Consider the following 25,823-nt stretch of genomic DNA (forward strand, 5'->3'; position numbering starts at 1 on the left):
GGCAATGAAATTACTTGGACGACGAGTCGCAAAGATGAATTCTCATCTGGAAGGACTAAACAGGCCTGCTGTGATGTGTGTGTGTGTGTGTGTGTGTGTGTGTGTGTGTGTGTGTTTTCATGGCTTTTTCCCTTCCCGTACTGATGCTATGTCAAATAATAGTCCTGTTTTTTTTGAAGGCTAGTTAGCTCTGGATGCTCCCAAAGCCATATTGTCTGCTCCTTCCGCCCTGCTTCCCCCTGACCGCTAATGAATATGTTCAACTGGCCAGGGTCGCTTTATTATTCTGACATAATGAACTGGGGGATGTGATTTCCAAGTTCTGAGGCTGACACTGGCAGGGTGACGTTTTCACCTCGAGGTGCCCCAACTGTATACTCGACACACTTGGAAGAATAAATATTGATCTGCTTTCTGAGGATGTGTGCCATGTGAAATGTTAATGCTTTTAAACGACTTTGGACATACAAAGTAGCTATTATTACAGTTATTATTATAAGGTATAAAATCTCAGAGAGTATCTCATCTTTACCCTTTATCCTCACGATTAGTGTCCATGTGTTGAGTACCCACTGTATTCACACTACCACTTATGTGACTGGATATAGCGATGACATTGCAAGACAAAGACATTCATTTTGTGACTCCTTAGCAAAGAAGAGAAGGATTATTTTCAACAATAACGTGAATATATATTGTTTTGTGAACCACCGATAATGACTGTTTATTCCCTCGTGGGTCCTTACTTGTTATTGGGTTCGAGATTTTCTACTTGTCTTCCCTATGTGTTTCTCTCTTTTGTATAGAGAGAAAGAAAAAAATTGCCATCTATTTTTTAAATGTTTTATTTATTTTTGAGAGGGCACAAGTAGGGAAGGAACAGAGAGAGGAGGACAGAGGATCTATGCCGTTCGCCGTGAGCCTGATGTAGCACTTGGACTCACAAACTGTGAGATCATGACCTGATCTGAAGTCGGATGCTCAACCAACTGAGCCACCCGGGTGCCCCCCAGAAATTACCACTTAAAATCATAGTTGGCTATAAAAGTTTGGGGCCCTAAGAGAAATGGGATTAATAACTGAACTTTGGTTTGGCAGAATACTTTCTGAGAAAGTTGGATGTTACAAGCGAGTTTCCCCTAAGCTATGGTGTAGGAGATAGTCCTAGTTAAATTTCTCTATAAGAAAAAGCTGAAATTTGTAGTTTGGGTGGTACTAGTGAAGTCTTAGAAAAATAGGAATGAAGTAATATGGCAGAAGGCAAGATCTCAGAATGGAATAATGGCCAGTGAGAACGGTCAAGTGACCCAGTTAACAATAGGGCTATCTGACATCATTTTAAATTGCTTGCTAGCTTGTACTTTGATCATAAAGCCTTCATCCCCATTGCTATTTCACTTTTGTCAAACTTTAGTAAAAAACTATTAGACACAATCTGTTGTTGATGGCATTAAGAACAAAGAGATTGAAACCACATCCAGTGAAGCCAGCTGAGGACCCAGGGAGATTTGAGTAAGGCGTGGAAAAGTGTTTGCAATGAGCAACTTGGGATTGGGTACGAGGCAATTTTGCTTTTCTCAAGAATTCTAGATACCTGAAGAAATTCCTGGGCTGCTATCTGAGTTATCTATCTGTTTACTTATCAGATGTATTTATTCAACTACTGGTTATTGAATATCTACTATATGCTAGGGACTCTGATGATGGTTTGGGAATGAAAAAGTGACTAGTATTGGTAAGATCTCTGTGCTTAGTATAACTTATCATCATAAGTAATGGGATGTAAGTATATCTACTTTGCAGCAATTTAGAAATTTATAAAGAATTGTTGTGATCTGCCCATATTCTAGCATTTCTATTTTCCTCACTACTTCTTCCTTGCTTCCTTTGTTTTAGGCAAATTAATTTCTTTATCGATTCCTAGTTTAGTTTTTAAAATTTTGCTCAAGTTGCTGTCACATATAATGCCTCCCTTCTCCTCACCTAGTTAAATCATACCAGCTTCTCTTTAAAACCTGCTTTGGACGCCCTCAGCCCAAAGCTACCTCAATTGTTTTCTGATTTAATTGGCCTGGAGTGCACGGTGGGCGTAACAATTTGTAATAGCTGCCAAGATCATTGTAATGTATAGCTGGGGTTGAGAACCACCGTCCAAAAGTGGACATATAGGGAGAGTTTAAGATGGCGGTGTAGGAAGATCCCAAGCTCCCCTCTTCTTGTGGGTACAACAAATTCTACAACCTCATATGGAATAATTCCCTCTGAAGAGGATGTAGGAACTGAACAAACAGAGCCTGCACAATAAGGGATAGCACTGAAGTGGGTTGAGGGCAGACACGTGGTCTCAAGGGGAAAAAAAGCACCCAAGAACAGTGTTCTACAGATGGGAGGGGTCTCAAAGATTCCCTGAGGAGCAAGAGATTTGAGCTCCACATCAGGAACCCTAACTATTATATCCTCTAAAGTGAGACGAGCCCTGAAACGTCTGGCTTTGAAAACCAACAGGGAATACCTCCAGAAAAGCTACAGAACTGTAGGAAAAGGGAGACTGCTCATAATGGGTGTGTGCATAGACTCACTCACCCTGGAAAACAGTGCAAAAATATCAGATTGAAAGACCCACAAACCCTAGATTAAGGAGACCCACTCACTAAACTTGTAGCACCTGCCGAAGAGGCAGGAGGTAGCTGGGCCTCTCCTCAGGGACTGAGATGCCAGAGGAAGCCATTTGTGCTATCTTGTTCTCCTATGCTGATCCTGGCAGAGTGGGTGCCATTCTGGAAACTTCCTTTTAAAATGTGAATGTCAGGGGGCATATCCCTCTGAGAGCCCTGTACAAGCCTGCACCTCAGTTGGCCACACAGCTGATCGGATGATAACGCTTCCCTGCAGTGTGCCCGCAGCAGTTGTGGCCAGGCCTTGCAGACAGTAGGGCCAGAGGCTAACACTGTCCACCAGAATGCCTGCAAGAGTCACAGCCCTGTCACAACAGGAGGGCATATATGCTGCCCACACAGGGGACACCCCTGGAGCACCTGGCTGCGATGGTACAGGGATTGCACTTCTGGGCCCCACGTCTCCTCTATAAGGTCATGCCTTCAAGACTAGGAGACATAGCTAAACTATCTACTACATAAAAACAAACACAGAGTTAGGCAAAAGGAGAGAATAGAAGAATATGTTCCAAATTAAAAAAAAACAAAAAACACAAAACCTCAGAAGAAGAGCTAAACAAAATGAAGATAAGCAGCCTAGCCAGTGAAGAGTTCAAAATATTGGTCATGAAAATGCTTCCTGAACTTGGGAGACGAGTGGATGAACACAGTGAGACCTTCAACAGAAAGATAGAAAATTCAAGTATCAATCAGAGCTGCAGAAAACAATAACAGAAATGAAAAATACACTAGAGGTTATAAACAGCAAACTAGATGGTTCAGAAGAACAGATCGGTGACCTGGGAGGCAGGGTAGTGGAAATCTTCCAAATTGAACAGAAAATAGAAAAAAAAAATTTTTTTTAAATGAGGATAGCTGAAAGTTAATGTGGAACCAAATTAACCATCCTAACATTTACATTATAGTGGTCCCAGAAGGAGAAGAGAGACAGGGGCAGAACAGTTATTTGAAGAAATAATAGCTGAATATTTCCCTAACTTGGGGAAGGAAACAGACATCCGGGTCCACAAGGAACAGAAAGTCCCAAATTAGATGAACCCAAAGAGATCCACAGAAAAACATGTAATAATTAAAATGTCAAAAGGGAAAGATAAAGAGAGAATCTTAAAGCCATTAGTTACATGTAAGGGAAACCCTCATAAGACTATCAGCTGATTTTCCGTGGAACTTTGCGGGCCACAAGTTAAGTAGCATGTATATTCAACATCCTGAAAGGAAAGAACTCACAAACAAGAATGCCCTATCTGGTAAGGTTAAAATCCAGAATTGAAGGGAAGACCAATAGTTTCCCAGACAAGCACAAACTAAAGGAGTTCTTAAGCACTAAACTGGCTTTTTAAGAAATATTAGGGCACTTCGTTAAGTGAAAACAAAGAGCCCTGATTAAGAAAATCTATGAAAGAAAAGAAATCACACTGGTAGAGGCAAATGTAAAGTAAAGGTAATGGATCAACCATTTTAAAGCTAGTATAGCAGTAAAGGCACAAAAGTTCTTATATCAGCTCTATCTACAATAGTTATGGAATATACAAAATAAAAAGATTTAACATGACATCAAAAACATAAAATGTGGGAGGAGGCAGTAAAAATGTAGTGCTTTTAGAATGTATTCAAACTTAAGTGAACACCAACTTAAAATAGATTGTTATATACATAGGTTGTTATATATAAATCTCAGGGTAACCACACACACACACACACACACACACACACACACACAAACACACCTATAATAGATACATAAAAAAATAAAGAGAAGGGAATCCAAACATAACACTAAAGAGAGTTATCAAATCTCAAGGAAAAAGTACAAGAGAAGAACAAAGAAACAGAGATGAATTACAGTAACGTTCAGAAAACAATTGAGAAAATGGCAATGAACACCTATCAATACTTAATTTAAATATAAATAGACTAAATGCTCCAATCAAAGATCTAGAGTAGCTGGAAGGATTAAAAAAAAAAAACAATCAATAAGACCCATCTGTATGCAGCCTAGAAGAGGCTCACTTTAGATCTAAAGACACACACAAACTGAAAGTGAAGGAATAGGAAAATATACCCCATGCAAATGGAAATGAAAAGAAAGCTAGGATAGCAATACTTTTAGCAGACAAAATAGACTTTTAAACAAAGGCTGCAACAAGAGACAAACAAGACCAAAATGAATACCCTTAAAGGGATGAATCCAACAAGAGGATATAACACTAGTAAATATTTATGTATCCAACATAGCAGCACCTAAATATGTAAAGCAAATATCAGCAGATACAAAGAGAGAAACTGACAATAATAATATAATGGTAAGGAACTTTAATACCCCACTTACATGAATGGGTAGATCAAACAGAAAAATAATAAGGAAATACTGGCCTTAAAAGACATATTAAGTCAGATGGACTTAAAAACTGTATAGAGAACATTTCACATTCAAAACCAGTAAAATGCACATTGTTTTCAAGTTCACATGGAATATTCTCCATAGATCACATGTGAGACCACAAAACAAGTCTCAATATATTTAAGAGGATTGAAATTATATCAAGTATCTTTTCCAACCACAACAGTATAAAACTAGAAATCATTTATAAGATAACGAAAAAAAAAAAACTAAAAAAAAAAAAAAACTGTAGCAGCATGCTACTAAACAACAAATGGATCAAAAAAGAAATCAAAGATGAAATAAAAAAACATCTTGGGACAAATGAAAGTAACAACGCAATGTTCCAAAATCCATGGGACGCAGCAAAAGCAGTTCTAAGAGGGATGCTTATAGCAATACAGGGCTACCTCAAGAAACAAGAAAAATCTCATATAAGCAATGTAACCTTACATCTAGAAAAAGAAGAAAACCCAAAGTTCGTAGAAAATGAAATAATAAACATCAGAGCAGAAATAAATGAAATAGAAACTAAAAAACAATAGAAAAGGTCAATGGAACTAAAAGCTGATTCTTTGAAAAGATTTAAAAAAAATGATAAACCTTTAGCCAGACTCATGAAGAAATAGAGAGAACCCAAATAAATAAAATCAGAAATGAAAAAGAAGCAATTACAACTGATACCACAGAAATACAAAGAATTATAAGAGACTACTAAAATTATATGCCACCAAATTGGACAATCCAGAATTGCATCAGCAATAGTAATTAAAAACAAACACACAAACAAACAAACAACTCCCAGCAAACAAAGGTTTAGAACCAGAAGTCTTTACAGGTGAATTCTATCAAATATTTCAAGAAGAATTAATACCTATCCTTCTCAAACTATTCCAAATAACTGAAGAGTAAGGCGTGCTTTCAAACTTAGTCTACGAGGCCAACATTACCCTGGTGCCAAAACCAGACAAGGCACTATAAAAAAAAATCTTTTACATCTTTGGTTAGGTTTATTCCTAGGTATTTTATGCTTCTTGGTGCAATTGTGAATGGGATCAGTTTCTTTATTTGTCTTTCTGTTGCTTCATTATTAGTGTATAAGAATGCAACGGATTTCCGCACAGTAATTTTGTATCCTATGTTTTCACTCTTCTATGGATCCTGAGAAAGTTAACAAAAGACCATGGGGGAGAGGAAGGAAAACAAAATAAAGTTAGAGAGGGAGGGAGCCAAAGCATAAGAGACTCTTAAAAAATAAACTGAGAATAAACTGAAGGTTGATGGGGGGTGGGAGGGAGGGGAAAGTGGGTGATGGGCATTGAGGAGGGCACCTGTTGGGATGAGCACTGGGTGTTGTATGGAAACCAATTTGACAATAAATTTCATAAAAAAGAAAAGAAAAGAAAATCAATATTCCTGTAAGCCTACATGCAAAAATCCTCAGTAAAATATTAGCATACCAAATTGAACAATTCATTATAAAGATCATATGCCGTGATTGGGTAGATTTATTTCAGGGATGTAAGGATGGCTGAATAGCTGCAAGTCAATCAACCTGAGACACCACATCAACAAAGTAAAGGGTAAAAATCATGTGATCATCTCAATGGATGCAGAAAAAGCATGTGACAGCATTCCACATACATTTATAATAAAAACTCTCAGCAAAGTGGGTACGGGAAGAATGTACCTCAACATAATAAAGGCCATGTAAGTAAAACCCAAGGCTAACATCACCCTCAGTGGTGAAAGGCTAAAAGCTTTCCCTAAGTTCAGGAACACAATAAAGATACCCACTCTCACTACTTCTATTCCGTATAGTATTAGAAGTCCTAACCACAGCAATTAGGCAAGAGAAACAAATGAAAGGCATCCAAATTGGAAAAGAAGAAACAAAATGGTCACAATTTGCAGGTGGCATGATACTGTATAATAAAAACCCTAAAGATGCCACCAAAAACTATCAGAACTAGTAAATTCAGTAAATTTGAAGAATACAAAATCAGTATATAGAAATCTAGAGTGTTTCTATAAGTAATAAATTATCAGAAGTTAAGAAAATCCTATATTACAATTGCATCAAAAAGAATTAAATGCCCAGGAATAAATTTAACCAAGGAGGAAAAAGACCTGTAGTTGGAAAGTTATAAGGCATTGATAAAAGAAATTGAAGATGACATAAATAAATGGAAGTATATCCTATGCTCATGGATTAGAAGAATTAATATGTAAAATGTCCATACTATCTGAAGCAGTCTACACATTCAATGCAATCCTTATCAAAACATCAATCTCTTTTTCAAAGAACTAGAACCAATAATCCTGACATTTGTATGGAATAATGAGAGACTCCAAATGGTCAAAGCAATCTTGAGAAAGAAGAACAAATTTGGAGGTACCATGCTCCCTTATTTCAAACTATACTGCAAGGCAATCATAATCAAAATAGTATAGTGCAGGCATGAAAACAGACACCTAGATCAATGGAACAGAAGAGAGCCCAGAAATAAACCGACACTTACATGATTAATTAATTTACAACAAAGGAGGTGAAAATATTCAACAGAGTAGACAATTTCCTCAGTACATGGTGCTGGGTAAACTGGACAACTACATGCAAAAGAATGAAACTGAACCAGTTTTTTACACCATATACAAAAATAAATTCAAAATTGATCCAATATTTAGATGTAAGACCTAAAATGATGAAGTTCCTAGAAGAAGACATAGGCAGTAAGCTCTTTGACATCAATCTGAGTGACATTTTTGTGGATCTGTTTCCTCAAGCATGGACAACAAAAGCAATGGGTCTACATCAAAACAAAACAAAACAAAAACAAAAAACAAAACAAAAAAAACCTTTTGCACAGCAGAGAAAACCATTAACAAAACGAAAGGCAACCTACTGAACGGAAGAGGACATTTGCAAATGATATATCCAATGAAGGGTTAACATCCAAAATATGTAAAGAACCCATATAATTCAACATCACAAGAACAAACAATCCAATTTAAAAGCAGACAGAGGACCTGACTAGACATTTTTCCGAAGACTTACAGATCGCCAACAGGCACATGAAAATAGGCTCGGCATTACCCTCAGGGAAATGCAAATCGAACTGCAATGAGATACCACTTAGGAAAATCTTCCAGCTGTTCACCGTTTAATGTGATATTAGCTGTGTGTTTGTCTTACTTACATGGCCTTTATTACGTTGAGGTACATTCTTCCCATACCCACTTTGCTGAGAGTTTTTATCACAAATGTTAAAATGGCTCTCATCAAAAAGACAAGAAATAACAAATATTGGTAAGGACGGGGAGGAAAGATAACCCTTTTGTACTTCGACTAAGTACAGTAAATTAGCATAAATGTAAATTAGTGCAGTCCGAAGGAAAACAGTATGGAAGTTCCTAAAAAAATTAAAAATAGAACAACTATACAATCCAACTTCTTGTACGTATTTATGCAACAACAACAAAAAAACCCTGAAAACACTAATTTGAAAAGATAACGTACCTCTATGATAATCACAATGTTATTTGCAATAGCTAAGATGTGGAAACAGCCTAACTATCCATCAGTAGATGACTGGATAAAGAAGATATGATGTATATACACACATGGGTGGAATATTACTTGGCCATACAAAAGAATAAAATCTTGCCACTTGCAGCAACATGGATGGACCTAGAGGGTATTATGCTGTATGAAATAAGTCAGGGAAGACAAACACCATATGATTTTACTTAGATGTGGAATTTAAACTGAAGAAAGTAACAAATAAAACAAAACATAAACAGGCTCATAGATACAGACAACAGACTGATGCCACAGGGCATGAGAGTATTCAGGATGGATAAAATAAGTGAAATGAATTAAGTACCATCTTCCATTTAGAAAGACATGTCAATGAAATGTACAGCCTAGGAAATACAGTAAAGAATATTGTAACAAATTTGTAGTGTATGTAAATATAGAATCACTATGTTGCGTACCTGAAACTAATGCAGTGTTGTATGTCACTTATTCTTTTTTTTTAATTTTTTTAATCTTTATTCACTTTTGAGAGACAGAGAGAGACAGAGCATGAGCAGGGGAGGGGCACAGCGAGAGGGGTGACCCAGAATCCGAAGCAGGCTTCAGGTTCTGAGCTGTCTGCCCAGAGTCCGACACGGGGCTCGGACCCACGAACTGTGAGATGGTGACCTAAGCCGGTCAGATGCTCAACTGACTGAGCACCCCCCCCCCCCCCCGCCCCCAGCGCCCCTGTCACTTATTCTTAAATAAATACTAAAAATTAAAAAAAAATTTTAAAAAAACATTTAAAAATGAGAAAACACCCCCCTCCACAAAATATATATATAAGATCTTATTGCTACAGTTTGCTGTGATTCTATTTAACTGAAATATCTGTCTGTTCCTTTACATTTTCCATACCCTGTCAGAGAAGAGGCCCTCTTCCTTTTAAAGGTGAATGTATACATCCAGGAGATGCGTCCTTATTTCTTCACCATACACAAGACATGTCTTTATCCACATTATTCCCCTTCCCTGTATTTTGAATTTCACTCTATTGCCTCCTTCCTCCCTCTGCATGCGTGCCTAGATGTACCATAGTCCCAGATCCTTCTCGCATTAATTTTTCCATCTGTTTCCTCAGAGAAGTCCTTGACACATAGTACTTTATTATCCATTCATTCTCTTGTCCCTCACAATTGATTTTCATCCCCATGTAAATGAAACTCATCTTTGTCTTTAACAGAGTTCTGGTTTTCCTCTTACTGTGATGCTTCTTCTATGACACTTGACTGACCACATTTTTGGAAGCAGTGGTTCCTGTGTTTACGGTTTGTGGTGGAGGGTTCAGATCAAGTCCCTGACACTTCAGAGCTGTACGACTTAGGACAAAGTGCCCCTTTCTTCGTACTTTGAAAGGACGTAACAGTAATGTTGTTCTAAAGGTTGATGTGATGCTTCGTGCCCTTGCAGAGGCAGTAAAGCCTCCATTAATGTTAGTATTTGCATTCATTCCAGTGGCTATAAACTGCCTATGGGCAGTCTCCATGCTGCTTTCTTCTCCTTTCTGTCCTCAAAACCTCAAAAATATTAGTTGTGAATGAGTGAGCAAATGAATTGTTCCCCTTCTCTTAACGGATGATCTTTTCCAAAGCCTTGGGTTTAGTTCTCTTCCCCTTTCCTTTGCTGACCTCATTTAATCCCTGAGGATATTTTAACTTCATTCATTTATTCAACCATCTTCTTCATGTAGATCACCACCAAATCTAAACTGAAATCAGACTCAGCTCACAGTGACCCCAGATCCAGATTTGCTGTCTTGAAGATAACTCCCAAAAGAATATGCTTAAGACATGTCTTTGATGCTTTAAATCCCTATGTTTAAAAAAAAAGTCTTCTTTCCTTCTCTTAGTGTTCATTCATATATACATTATATATTTACTCTTATATACTTATTTATTATACATGCACATTTAAAATAGCCACCTGTATAAAATATATATGTCTTACCTGTACATTTAATTTATATATATATATATATGTATATATATATATATGTGTGTGTGTGTGTGTGTGTGTGTATGTCTGACCTGTACATTTAATTTATATATATGTATATATATATATATATATATATACACACACATACACACATACAGAGAATATGTATTATATATTTTAACAACTTCCAAAGAGCTCTACATCCTTATTTGCTTATGGGCTCTAAGATAATGCCACCTGCAAAATATTATTCTTCCTAATCAGTTCCTCAAGTTATTAGCTACCTGCCCCATTGAAACAAAAAATAATAACGTTAATTTTTTAAAGAACAGATACCTTAGCCTGCTAGTAATTTGACCCTTATTTTAATAGAAAACTTTCTTTTATGAAACAGTATATATTTATTATGCAAGCAACATGTAGATAAATTTTTATTGTAAAAAAAAAAAAAACTTAAGCAACACAGAAGTGTAAAGTTAAAAGCAGAATCCCTACTTCACCACTGATGCTTGCCCATTCTTACTATTCTTAACAGAGGTGATTCCTATCGTCAGTTTAGGAAAACTCTTTTATAGACCTTTTGCTTACATTCATGAACAAATGTACGTTTGACTTTTACTTTACATAAATGTACGTTACTGTATTTATTAATGTGAAACTGGAATGTTGCCCTTATTTTTTTTTAAATTTAATGTTCATTTCTTTTTGAGAGATAGAGAGCACAAGTGGGGGGAGGAACAGAGACAGAGGGACACCCAGAATCTGAAGCCAGCTCCAGGCTCCGAGCTGAGCCTCAGCACAGAGCCCAACACAGGGCTCAAACCCACAAACCGTGAGATCATGACATGAGCTGAAGTCAGACGCTTACCCGACTGAGCCACCCAGGAGCCCCTGGAATGTTCCCCTTGTTAATACATTTTGGAGGGAGTGCTCCTTCAGATCTGCCTCTTCCTAGAAGTCAACTGCACAGTCTTGCCGCGTACTGAAGCTCCGTAACATGTTTACGCAGATTTTGTTGGTGAATTCTTTTTTTAAAATTTTTTTAAATTTTTAAAAATATTTTTATTTATTTTTGAGACAGAGAGATACAGAGCATGAGCAGGGGAGGGGCAGAGAGAGAGGGAGACACAGAACTGGAAGCAGGCTCCAGGCTCTGAGCTTTCAGCACAGAGCCCGACATGGGGCTCGAACTCACAGACCGTGAGATCACGACCTGAGCTGAAGTCGGATGCTAACCAACTAAGCCACCCAGGTGCACCTGTTGGTGAATTCTTAAAAGCTACCTTGATGTTTATTGTTCATCCCTTTCAGATGCATGATATTTTACCTAAATGAGAAAACACATTCCAAACTTTTCCTCTTTTGGCCTCTTTGTGCGTGCCTCTTTTCCTATTTCTTACAGTGAAACTTCTACTTATCCTCTAAACCCAGTTCAAATGTTAACTTGTACTTGGAGTCCTCTGTGCTAACTTCAGATTAAAGTGATATTTTTAACAGATTCCCCAATTTTGAGGACAGAGACTGAAGTTTTTATACTTCCACAAAGCTAAACATAGGGTTCTCTCCGTGTATGGTATATTCTGAATCTATGTCTTGCATAAACAAATACATGATTTTTAACTTTTGTTGTCTAACATGTATGCATAGATAGGCTGTAAGCACCCTCAAGGGAAAAACATGTCTCTGTGCCTTGACTAATATAGATACTTGATGATGTGCATGCCAATGCTGTGTCAACTGTATCATGGACAGGAACAAAGATGGACTTCTTCCCCTATCATGTTGTATCCAAAGTACCCATCAGTTAGTATAGGAATCTGTTACAAAGAAATAGGGATGAACCTACCAGGGTCTCCAAGAGGATTTTGAAGTGAGCTGGATAATCCTAAAAGCAAAGAAGTTAAAAAGAATGATTCACATGGATATCCATTGTTTGCTGTTATTATTTTGCTTTGTTTGCCTTTCCAAGATCCTTCCCCACCCCCTTTTTCTTTTTCAGGAAAGAGAACCCTATCTTTCATTGGAGGACCTGCATGTAGCTTGAGTAGAATGGCCTTGCCCACCCCGGCTCCATGCACAGAGACATGGTAACCCTAGTTCTCCATTGGCTACCCGTAGCAGTTTGTTGTGGGATGGTTATGAGACTCAGCTTGTACCAATGAGGATGATCCCTCCAACTTGAGGTAAGCATGCCAGGAGTGAGGCTTGACTCCTCTCTTGTGAGGTGGAAAGATAATATTGCCTTGTGATTGACGGAAGCTCACTTCCCCGCCATGGGTAGGAAGTCTGAGAGTAAAGCCAAAACAAGGGTCAAATGGCTGAGAAAAGAAGGTAAAGACAGGACACTTAATTCATCATTTGGGTCCCTTGATTTCCTTATTCCTAAAGCTTGTCTACTCCTGGATATCCTAGATAAGTGAGTGTCCAAATTCCTTTTACCTAAGCTAGTTGAATTTGTATGCCCTATAATGGAGAGAGACTCAGAAAATTACATAGAAGGTTTAATTAATTTTAAATATTTCTTCTGACTCTATTTTCTTCCCATCTCTTTTTAGAGGATGTATGGTGATGAAATTCTCTAAATTTAATTGTTTAGTCTCTGCTTTCTAACTCCCAAAATGTTCACAGAATGGAAATGTTTAATTTTGTGAAGGTATGCCAAAAATGATCTACAAAAATGGCTTAAAATTGGAGGCTGGATCTTATGCTAAAATGACTGGTTAGAAATCAAAAAACTGAAATGTGGTTTCTGCTGACCTGGTCTTTTATCAGTTTTATTCAATTTACATCGGTGAGAAGAGGGAGACAGGAACTTATATATATTGACTACCTACTCAATTCCACTGTCTCATGGAATTTATTCCTTTCATGTAAACATTGTTATCCTGATTTGAAAACTTTTTAAAAATCCAAATGACTCTCAGAGTTCCAGTCTTGCCCAGTGTGCCCTGGCTGGTTAGTTTAATAGATGTAAGATTAGAATCCTTTTGGGTATGACTTCTAAACCATCCTTCTCCACCATCTGTAATGCCATAAAATTAGGATGGTTACTGACTGTTCTCTCTTCTCAAAGCACATTTCCAACTTTTAGTCCACTGTCTTGACATTTATGGCTTCGTATTATTGTTTTGGGGAAAGCGGTTATTTTGGAGGTGAAGTATATTGAAAGAGCATGAGATTTGAGTTTGGACACGTGAATTCCAGTCCTGTGATTTTTCCACTAAAAAGCGCCATGATTATGTGACTCAAGCTTTCCATATCTTAGTTTCCTCTTCCATCAAGGAAAAGATAAGGGCCAATTATCTCTCAAGTCTGTGTCGGCCCCCTTTTACAGGTAAATGTTTCTCCAGAAGGCTGTATATCTTGTGTTAGAGACTGGACCACCCTAGTGGTCCATCTGTTAGAGATTGGACCATCGTAGTGTTATGATGATATGCTAGATGTAGTGCTGTCTTGTTCGACTCGGTATTTCCCAACAGTGAGCCAGTATATAGCAAATAGTAGATGATCAATAATTATTGTTGAATAAATATATGAGGGAATGAAGTCTTTTAACTTTAGTATACAGAATACTACGCTATATTTTGATTTCTTTTTTTCCAATTGACCAAGAGGATTTGAAACGCTTCCAATTTAGCGGGTGAGAGGTCCAAATAGGTGAGTGATAGATTCTAGTGTTATGATGTTCTCTACATGAACAGATTTTTAAAGAGGGCTTTCTTTTCATTCAAAGCTCAACATAAGCAAAGAGCTAACTCAAAATTTTAAAATAAAAGATGTACTTTAAAGTGTAAAACGGTCATTTTAGGTGGCCATTGTAACTCAGCTTTTAAGTCTTGGTAACCGAGCCATCCTGGTGAACCTTCTGTGTGAATGAAGCCTTCCTTAATCGGCTTTTCCTATATTATTTCATCCTGGGAAAGAAAAGCAGTAGTTAAGCCAGAAGCAAGAAGGATACCAGAAAAAGGAGTCTGTGGCCAAAGCAACAGAATTACTTTTTTTTTTTATTCTTTCACTTGTGTTCGTGAAGGAGAAGGAAGAAACATAATTTTTTGTCTTTGTTTAGACATTGAACAATACAAATCACAAGAACATATATTTTTGACATACTATTTTTTTGGTGTTCTTTGGAATTTGGACCCTAATTAAAAAATATGTGTTTCCTAGCCCTTCTTTCTGTGAAAATCCTTGGCAATATAAACAGATGCACTGGTTGGCTTTTAATTCTGACACCAGACTGTCTGAAATAATAGCTCTAAGAAAGTGTGAATTCTTTTATTCCTCCAGCTTTAATTATAAGTACTTAATTTGTTTGTCTTTCCATTGCTGACTGTCATGCCAATCTGGTTTATCTTTCATCTGGCTAAACATGGTGCACCTTAGAAGCCCTTCATTTTGAAAAGTTGATTCTGCCTGGGAAGATGGAAACAAGCTAAAAGGTGGAGTTATTTTCATCCTCCAGGGCACCCCCCTGTAATTTAACAATTAAGATATTAAGTGGTGTTCTAAAAATTTCAGTAATATAGGCCTGAAAGATGACAGAATTAGGATCTTGATAAGCAGTGTGGAAACACTGAATATTTCTCGTTAAAGTTTGAAAAATGAGCCAAGTTAATAGCTTACTAACTCGTCTTGACCTTTCACAGCCAAAGATGTTCTTCATTTTTTGTGTGTCCACTGTTCTTTATGCTTCGAAACCAATTTGCTGTCACAACGTTTTTAGCCATGGGACTGTGAAGGTTTTGCCTTCTGTATTTAGATGAGGTGCCACATGATACATTAATGGAAACAAGTCATCAGTTGCTGGGAGTGGGGATAGTTTGGAAACAGTGCTCAGTCTGATATTCCTGAATATTGTCGTGTTCCACTTTTCCAGTGGAGAGATGTGTTTTTGTTTTCTAAAAGCAAAAATAAAATCCAGGAAAAGCAAATCACTGCTGGAACTCATGACAAACATAATGGAGACAGTCTCAGCCTCGCCTTCCAGTTGGTTTCTTTCCAAGTCTTTCTCTGTATATGCGTTTACATTTTGAGATACTTTCCCCAATTATGTAGGAGCCTAATACCAGAGATGTTTCTATCCCCTTTGTAAATATGAGGGGAAGAATGATTATGATTAAAATGTAATGAGCTTTATATAAGGAACTGCAAAGCCCTTTATTTTTATGATTTCAGTACTCATAACAATCCTAGAAGTAATTGTTATTATTCCTATCCTCGTTTCAGAGATGAGGAAACTGAGATGTAGTGTGGCTGACTAACCAAAACTCACAGAGCCAGACAGCTGTGGTAGGAGGGATTTGAACCCAGGAGAGGCCGGAGTATTTAGTCGTGTCCCTGCTGCCGCTAGACATTAAGATACCTAATGCTTTACCCACATGGCCCATTTCTTCCTTCTTAAAAATGATCAACATGGGGAATGTGTACCCATTTTACAGATGGAAAAACCGAAACTTTGCCCGAGTCAGTTACCCAAGCTCACTCAGTTCATAAGCTGTGGCGATGGGCCTAGAATTGAGGTTTGCCTGATTCCAATAACTCTGTGCTCAAAACCTTCATTCTAAACTGCATAATAACATTTTTTAGGGCTTTAGAGTTTATTACCTAAATCTAGTAGATAGCACACACACACAAACCTTCCGTGTGCAATGACTTCATAAAGTAAGATGCCAGTAAGACTTGAGATACAGGTAAGAGCCAATGATGTGTATTGCTGTTTTTGACATTTTTATAACAGTGAGGAAAAAGCGTCTTGTGGGATATGCATCTCCTTTAGACTCCTGAATAGAGTGTAACATCTCTTCAGGAATGGAGGGAAAAATACCAGGGGACGCTCTCTGGGTCTTTTTGCATAAATGCAGCTAACTATTCTGTCCATTTTTTAAACCTTTTTCCTCCATAAGCAGAAAATTTGTTTAGGTGGAATTATATTTTTGAGAATATGAAATTTCAGTATCCCCTGGGTTCCATGACCATGCTTTGGGGCAATAACTTGGACAGCAATGACAGCTTCTAAGTTGTTTCCTGTTTTTCTTGGTCCCATTGCAATCCTTGCCAAAGCTTCCCTCCTTCGCTGCTGCTTCATTAGTAATGCAAAATGAAATTCATTGTGCCCATTATATCTGTTAAATGGTTTCCATTTTAACTTGAGAAAAATGTATTGACGTTCATGTGTTTGGCATGGAAAATGTGTATATCTATCGAAGATAGCAACTTGTCTGTTGGAATTACAGTGCATTATGTATAATGCTGCTTTTAGCTGTGCATGTACATTTCCTGGAATCTTATTGTGTCAGAGCTTGGAAAGTTTACACAAGCATTGGTAATCTAATTTTTGTCTGGTGGGTGGCTGTGGAAATATGGAGTATTTGAAAAAGCAAATGTCTTGGCCATCTGTGCCAGGGAGTGGTTTGGTGACAGGAGTGTCTGGTCAGGTGGGGTAAAAAAGCATCCATCAGAAATAAAGGTTTTAAAAATATTGCTCCAGACCTCACCTAAATATTAATTTCCCCAGGAGCAGAAAGCTATAACAGTTATCGTGACACGGTTTCTAGCACGTTTCTGGTTATTATTTTTAGGAATCCTAATTGTAAGGTTGAGGAATCTGTTTTATCTTTCTCCTGCCTCTTAATGATAATCCTTCCCTAGACCGCATTGCTTCCTCTGTCTTTTGTCTTCTGCAGACATGAGTCTTTGGCTCATGAGCATCTTGTTAAGGTCTGTTGAGGATTAGGGACTGTGACACAATTTTCTTGCTGAGTCTTTTTATGGGGGATTTTTCAGTTGGTTTGTCTTGGAGGTCTTTGAAATGTCTTCTATCAGGCAATGATTTTCATTTTTCTTTGTTCTGTTCAAAATTGGGGTTGCATTTTGCTCAACTGTTCCTGGGGTCTAGGTAATGAATTGTATTATTTAATAGGCAAGTGTGAAATTCTTTGTGCGGCGGCTCTCCTGCTCTGTGCCTTCTCAGAGTTGCTTAAATCCTACTCACCGCACTGCTGCTGAACTGTGATGTAGTTTTGTTTTTTAGCTTTAAGTACATTTCAGTCATCCATCGAGAAAGCAGGGTTTCTTAACTTCAGCACTATTGTCATTTGGGGCAGGATCATTCTGGGTTGTGGGGGACCGCCCTGTGCATGGTGGGCTCTGTAGCAGCGTCCCTGGCCTCCACCCCCCAGATGCCTGTAGCACTTTCCCCCAATGCCTCCATGTGTTCCTAATGTCCCCTGGGGGGGGGGTGTGAAATCACCCTGTTTGAGAATCACTGATCTAAGGCAAGGTTGAAAGACAAGGCTGGCGTGATGTAAAGGATTTTCCATAAAAAGCACTGAACTCAAGCAACGCAATGACAATGCCGAGAGAGCTTTGTATCTTGGAGGATATTTGGAGGAACTGTATCACACATCCCTGGAGAAAATACTGTAATAATTGTCTATAGTTTCTTAGACTGAGTAACAGAGGAGGTAAGGGTCACCTTTTAACTGCTTTGCTTCTGATCTGCTAATTATCTCCTCACCCTGTGATGCCTTTTATCTCCCCTCTAAGCAACTTGACTCACATAGGGAAGATTCTAATTCTTCTCAGATTTTCCACCTTAACTACTTTTCTACCCTAACCTCTCTGCTCTTCTGTCCCCCTCCCTGGTTTTCTTTGGTGCAAATGGGAACATGGTGCCCATTTATTTCTTTAATCCACTTCACCACCTAATAATACACCTCTTCAGAGGACGAATTTTAACAAGATGCTTTCTACTCTGTGATGCACTCGGGTAGAGAATTCATGTTTACCATGATGAGTAACCTCTGTTCCCCCTGAAAAGCTGGATGACACTCACCACTGCAGTGGAGACTTACGCATTTAACTCTTGTTTCAGTTTTTCTCAGTGCCTCCTAGAGTGTTGCCTCTGTTGTACTTTAATGGCAGTCTTATGGGCCTCTCCAAAGGGCATCTATTTGCCACTGAAATTGCGATGAAGATAACACGCAAACGAATGAAGTAGTCACACTCATCTGATAATCGTACTGAGATTATTCTTTATTTTTTTAAATGCTGTGAAAGCGGTGGAGGTATGCTAACAAATCTATTTGATCAATATATGGGATATAACAAGACAAGATTGACTGATGGATAAAATGGAACTGACACAAACAGGCTGGCAGCCAGCTGTAAGTCTCTTTAGGGCAAATGCAATTAACTTAGAATAATAGACTCAAAGTTGATGGTTAGAAATGCATTTTTATTAACAATCACAGCCTGAATCATTATGCTCTTATGAATAAGATGCTACTTATATTTTGTGCATGTGTGTGCATGCATATATAAATACATATACATATGTCTCTGTACGTATATATCCATGCCTCTCACATTCCTATGTGCTCTGCTTACCATTTGGGTGGAAAAGTTGATTTTTAGAATAATGTACTTTAAAAAGGAAATTCATTCATAAATTGTCTCCAGGTCTATAAATTCTGAATATTCTCCCAAATTACATATATAAAAATCATGCTACTTATCTGGTGCTATTAGACATAAAGCCAGTGAGCCCTGGTCCCAGAACTGTTGGTCCTTTGGGGATTTGGAATTGCAATCAGGGATTTACAGATTTCATTTTGAAGAGGAGAAGTCATTACTAGAAACCTAAGCTCATTTCCTCTCCTTTAATAGCTATTTTAAATCATTCATTTAGAAAATACATTAACTATTTAGGGTACTTGCAATACGTTTCTCTTGGTATTAAGTCTGTATTTTTCTAAGAGTTTATTTTTTGCTAAAATTATTTCAAAAGAAGAAGAGAATTAGAAAAAAAAACCAAATGACATTTTAGTGATATAAAATTACTTTTGCATCACATTTTTCTCTCACGGCTTAAGAGGATGCAACTTAAAACTTTCACAACATTTTACAATATTATTAGCAAACTCATTTAATACCATAGAGATGAAGAAAGGTGGGTGACCCTGAGAAAATTACAAACTGGACCTCAAATATGATTAAGAAATGCCATATGGCTGACAGCTTCTTCAAGTGAATTTGTTAATAAATTAACTGGAAAACAGTTTTAATTTTGTACTAATACTTAATATTGATTTCAAGCTTAACTAACAATTGAGTAATGAAAGGACAAAAGATGATAGTAAAGAAAAAGTAACTTTGATTTCCACAAAGAATTCTGAATATGGAGTCTTGCATAACACTGCAAACTGCTTTATATATATATTTTTTTCAAATGCAAAATAAAGCTCCCTGAGTTATGTAATTGCTATTCTTCAAAAGGACATCATGAAGGTTGACAATTTAAAATGTACTCTTCCTGTCACCATCCAATTTTTTTTAAATGTCTACTGCTGGTGTTAAAAACAATCTCCGCAGAAGAGGGCTGCCATTGCCAATTTAGGACACTGGCTTTGTTATTAGCGTAGGCATATTAGATCATCTCCTTGCTCCTCCTGCCTGCTTTGTTCTTCTGATATGGCAGGGAGCTGAAATTGACAACAGCCTACATTTATATAACAATAACTTGCATTGTTAAATATATATGTGTAGATAAAGACTTCTTTTATTCCCCAAAGATATCAAAGTTCACTACACACCGTGAAAAAACCCACAGAAATATGCAGATGCTTCTGGGGTAAACCATGGCAACTGTTTAAAAGCACAAAGCATTGACAGGCTTAGGATTCTGGGGTAGTTCATAGTCATTTTTAATTTTTGAAATTTTTACCCCTCTAGAAAATTTGTTTTCTTCAGGAAGAAGAAAAGGATAAAGGTCACGCTTTGTTACCTGTGTGACAAACCAGAAGCAGTTTAGGAAACTAAGCAGGGAACATAGTTGTCTGAATCTGCATACTTGAAAAACAGTGCTGTTGTAAACACAAGGGCAAGTAGGCTGCTTTGTATCACCGTGGGATCCATTGTTTCCATTAAAACCACACACAGTAAACTGAGAGGAAAGAGCCTGATGACTGGATGGGCACCCCTAAATATAGGGTTATCAGATTTAACAAATAAAATTACAGGATGCTCAGTTAAATTTGAATTTCAGGTAAACCATACATGAGTTTTTGTAGAAGTATGTCCCATGCAGTATGTAGTACATACTTAATATTTTAAAAATTTGCCTTATTTATATGAAATGTAAATTGAGCGAGGCATTCTCTATTTAATCTGGCAAGCCTAACTATAAAAACAGGGCTTTGTGTACTCTTCAGAAAGTGTTTTATAATTGGGGTAAAAAAGTTTTTAGAGAAAAAAATAGTCTTTTATCTTTTTGTTATTCTTAAACTCACCAACTTAAAATTTTGTAAAACTCTTCTCCTTACAGAATAGTAATTCATAATATTAGATTCAGACATGGCTTTGCTAAAAGCTGTGAGTATAGTTCCTGGAAAGAATACGTTTGAACAATATAAGGCTCAGGATATATCATAATAATTGCTGCATGCCTGTCTCCTTGACTGCCCATAAAGGATAAACAATACTTTAAAATTTATTTTCCTGAGAACAAATTATCCCAAGCAGACGGTAGGAGCTCAATCCATATTGCTTCAATAAATTTATTCTCTGACCATTGAATTTATTTTCTCTCCTTTCTTCTAACCTTCTCTCCTTTTCCTCCTTTTCAGACATAATGATAATTTTCTCTCTACATCTTAATTTCTATTTTGAGATATTCTTCAACATACATAGCCTGAAATGTCATACTGATACAGCAGTGAGGTATAGGCAGTATTTCTCTGGCAGTATTTCTTACAATGATTGGACTAGATTAGGTCTGGATGGTTAATGGCCATTCTCCTGGAGATGGGGACAATTAGTGAGGTATGTTTTTAACCCCACCAGGAAAGGTATATTATAGAAACATTAAACTTAAGATATTTAAGTATACTCTTGTGCACTTCATATCTATTCTTTATTGTGGAATGTATATTATCTATTATAGGAAGGAGTTAAGAATTTTCTCAGAGGACTTTAAGTATATAGAATTTTTATCTTAGGTACTGAACTAACTTTGGAAGCATAGACCCAAGGTGCAACTCTGTTGTATTAAAATTATAACATTACATCTCTTTTAAAATTTGAAATTTCGTGATGCTTTAATAGCAAACAGTAAGTCTTTTCATCCCCATCATCATTATTATTGATTTTGTTTTTATTGTAAACATGCTATAGATATTTCCTAAAGAAATACAGTATAAAGTGAGAGAGGTGTACAGTAAGGGTAACAAGAAGCAGAGTGAGATAGATCCTTAAAGACAATTCAAGATTACAAACACACGTAATAGGATTATGGTTATCGGGAAAGCGGAAACCACAGGTATTCATCAAGCACAAAAATAACATCAAATCTCTAGGTTTTTTTTTTTTTTTCAGTGTAAGTTTCTGGTGTGTGTGTGTGTGTGTGTGTGTGTGTGTGTGTGTGTGTTGCAGGGAAGCTTACTCTTTTTTTAAGATTAGCTTAGACATTACATTAATAAAGTTAAGATAATCAAACTAAAAGTCCAAAGAAGCCAGTTAAACCCATCTTTTTATTACTTAAAGTCTGGGGAGAAGACTGATGGAGGAGATGGACTAACATTTATTAAGCATCTTCTATAGTCAGGCACTTTTCCCCCTAGATAATGGGAATTCTAAACCATATCTCTGACCTCAGGACTCTTTGTTGTTGTTTTTTCAATTTTTACTTTTTACTTATTTTGTAAGTAATCTCTACATCCAATGTGGGGCTCAAACTCACGACTCCAAGATCAAGAGTCACATGCTCTAGCGACTAAGCCAGCCAGATACCTCATGATCTCAGGACTCTTTGACTCATGGCCTAATGGGGAAGATATACAAGGAAGCAAATGATTGCAGTGCATTGTAATGAAGTGTGCTAAAGACATAGAATCTTATACAGACATCATCTGACACAGAATGTTATCAACCTTATAATGCAATTGCAGGAGTGTCTTCACTAGGGAGATAATGCTTGAATTTGGTTCAGAAAGAATTTATCAACTGGCCAAAAAAGTTACAAAAACCATTTTGTGTACCAGAGTTTTGACTTAGGAAACAGCATCAAAAGGAGACAACTTGTTTGACTGGAGAGTAAGGTTCAGTGTAGTAAGAATTCCAGAAAACAGGACTCAAGAAAGAGGCATAACTCAGAACTTGGAGGTCTTGAGCGTCATAAAAAGGAGAATTTAAAGCAGGAAAATGGTCAAATTTAGAAAGGTAATCCTGGCACCAGATTGGAAGGGACAAGATTAGGTTAGAAGAGCAATGTTTAGGCTCTTTCAATCAATAGTCCAGGCAAGAGGTAATGAAAGCTTAAGCTATGTGTCAGTTTGTAATTAGAGATGGGTAGGATGTAACAAATTCAAAAGTTAATGAATCAAAGCATTCAATAGCTGAACATTCTGGAGAGTGGTGATAAACCTGGCTAAAATAAAACAGGATTGTACTGAGTTGGGTGCCATTTGTGATATGTTTGCTGATGGTAACCTCTATGACTCAGATGAAAGAAAATCAAGAGAAAGAAAGTGAATTAACTTTTTGGATGATAAATCAACTTATAAGGAAATGGACTAGGTAGTTTTACATATATTATGCCAGTGGACAACATCACAGTCATGTTTTTTCCCCCTGTGGAGTTTTATCCCATTTGGCTAAAGAAGAAACTGAATACCAGAAATGTTAAATGTACTGTTAGAAGTTCACATAGCTAGAAAATCATGGTATGGAGGTCCCTCTTCAAGCCCATCAAACCACAGAGTTCCTGATCTTCTCTGTAAAATGCATAGCCTCAGGTTGACTTCAGACTGGTGTGTGTGGTTAGACCAAATAGAACAAGGGTTTAATTTACATCAGCCACACTTTAGGTAGGAAGTGGTTTCAAAAGCTTTGTGTCTTTGATATTTCCTACCCGGTTTGAAAGAACAGAACAAGTTTCATTCATTCACTCACTCAAGATTTATTGAAAGACTTCTTTCTTATTTTAGTCATAATTTGTTGCTACTTCAGCCTTTAGTGTTTAAGGGAAGGAACTTATCATGTTGCCCAAGTATGAGCATTGGTTTAGATGCATTGTAGGAGACAACTACCAGATGCTACCATTGTTGTGACAACCATGTCCCAAAAGAAAAGGGGGAAGAAAATAATTAGGTTTCACTTTTTCCCTTTACATCTTTCTTTTTTGATTAATCACCCTATCCTCTCTCTCTTTCATGCCTGCCCCTGTAGGTCTAAGTGAATTAAAAAAAAAATGTATCACTGCAGGTGCCCCTGCTGTGAAAATGGAAAGAAATGTAATGTTTTTGGCCACAGGAAAGCTGCCAAGCCCAGAGTACCAGCACGATGAGAGTCATCCTCCGTTTATTTCCCCCTTTCCCTTTTTTGGATGTTGATGAGACACTAGTGTGGCATGGAGCCTGTTTGCTCCTTGCTGTATTTATTTTGTTAAGATTAGAGTTGCTAAGATACGGTAGTTATTTAAATTGTAACCACCGATGCCAGTGGTCATAAAATAAAGAACTAAAATTCCTTTATTTGCTAACTCTAATGAAAAACATTCCTGAGGGGGCTGGAGTGTTTTTCTGGCAAAAAAAAAAAAAAAAAAAAAAAAAGAACAGTACACCAAGTGGCTTATGTTATAGCACATAATTAGATATACTAGTCCAGCTAATGTTGAACTATTTCATTTAAAAGTCAAGACAGAACTTCTGGCCTTGGGTTTTTTTTTCTTTTATTCTTAAATTATTGTTTTTAAACAAAGGGAATGATTAGGTTCTGCAAATTTTATGTCCCCTCTTCTATTTCGTTTTTTAAGCCAAGGGATTTTTCCTTCCAATTTGTTGCTGGTTAATTTCCTCTGTTCAATACATATCTTGAGCGATTTGAAGTTTTAGCACTTTCTTGCAACTTCTTCAGTTGGGTCTCTTAATTCTTCTCATCTTGTGTAGCTAATGCCCCAAATCTTTCTCATTTATTAATTCTGCTTAGTCCATGATGTATACATTCCTTGTAATTTTATTGAGGTCAGTGACAGTTTTCAGGTCATTGAAAAGAAGTCACAGCCTGTTTCAGGTTTTATTGCTGTTGACAAGAAAACATTGTTTTTTCTTCATAATGAATCTTTGGAAAAAAAAGCTCAGGATGTTTTCCAACCAAATTCAATCAATTCTGGGACATTCCTTCAACTTGGTGGTAAATATTTTCAACTAATACTTAAAAGCCATTAAACTATTTGGGTGGAAAAATAGTCTCTGAGCAGCCAGTTTGGCAAAGGTTTGTTCTGTGAATGTGTGCAATTTTAAATTACTGTATGTTTTGATTTCACAAAAATTTCCAGCTTCCCCACTACACTCCAAATACCAATATCCAGAGTTTCCACTGGCAATTCTTCATTTGTCCTGGAAGCATCGTGCAGTTTGGGACCAAGAAAATACTGTGTTCCCTTTGGATTTATTGACATAAACATATGCATTTCTTCCTCAGCACGCAGTTCTTTGCAGAGGAAGCTAGGTTTAATGGGCCGACTGTCAAATAATAAGAAGGTTATATCAAAACTATATAGCCTGTTTGGCTGAAAAAGTGATCTTCTGTAAAGTTTAATCTAGAGAAAGATAAACTAAAAAATAATGACCTGTCCCAATGTGGTTTGATTAAAAGTAATATTTGGTGAAATCACCATTTAAGCACCTTGCCGGAAAGACATAGAGACTATGCTGTGGTGCTATTGAATTGTATTCATTAAGCCAAACTTGTAATACCCAGGGGAGACTTACTCCACAACAACCTCATGGTTGATTGTGATTCCATTAGAGCAATTGCAAAAAGGTGGTTTCTGCCCACGTCTCTGGAGACCAAATGATTCCTCAGGTTCTGTGGTTATTGCTGTCTCAGGATTTTGAGAGGCCTGGGCTTTGGAGAGTGCCAGTTCTACCACCTGAGTTCTTAGAACTTAATGTCCAGGGGTGAAGTGATTCACCACAGTCTTCAGTCTTCCCAGCCAATGTTGATACAATGTTGATACACCTACTGTGTGCAAGGAACTGTTATCAGTTCTGTGGGCACAATACTAAATAAGACAAACCGTCTTACTTGCCTTACTAAGGGCGCCACCAGCATTTAATTTGATCTGACTCTGCATACTGAGGCCTAAGAATATAGACACATCAGATCTCTGTCTACTTTTATATAATAGTTGATAATATTAGATTGATTGATTTCTCAAAACTTTTCACTCCCTCAAATAGCATTTTCG

This window comes from Panthera pardus, unplaced genomic scaffold (genome assembly GCF_024362965.1).
Source record: "Panthera pardus isolate Hobbes unplaced genomic scaffold, ASM2436296v1 HiC_scaffold_8, whole genome shotgun sequence".
NCBI lineage: Eukaryota > Metazoa > Chordata > Mammalia > Carnivora > Felidae > Panthera > Panthera pardus.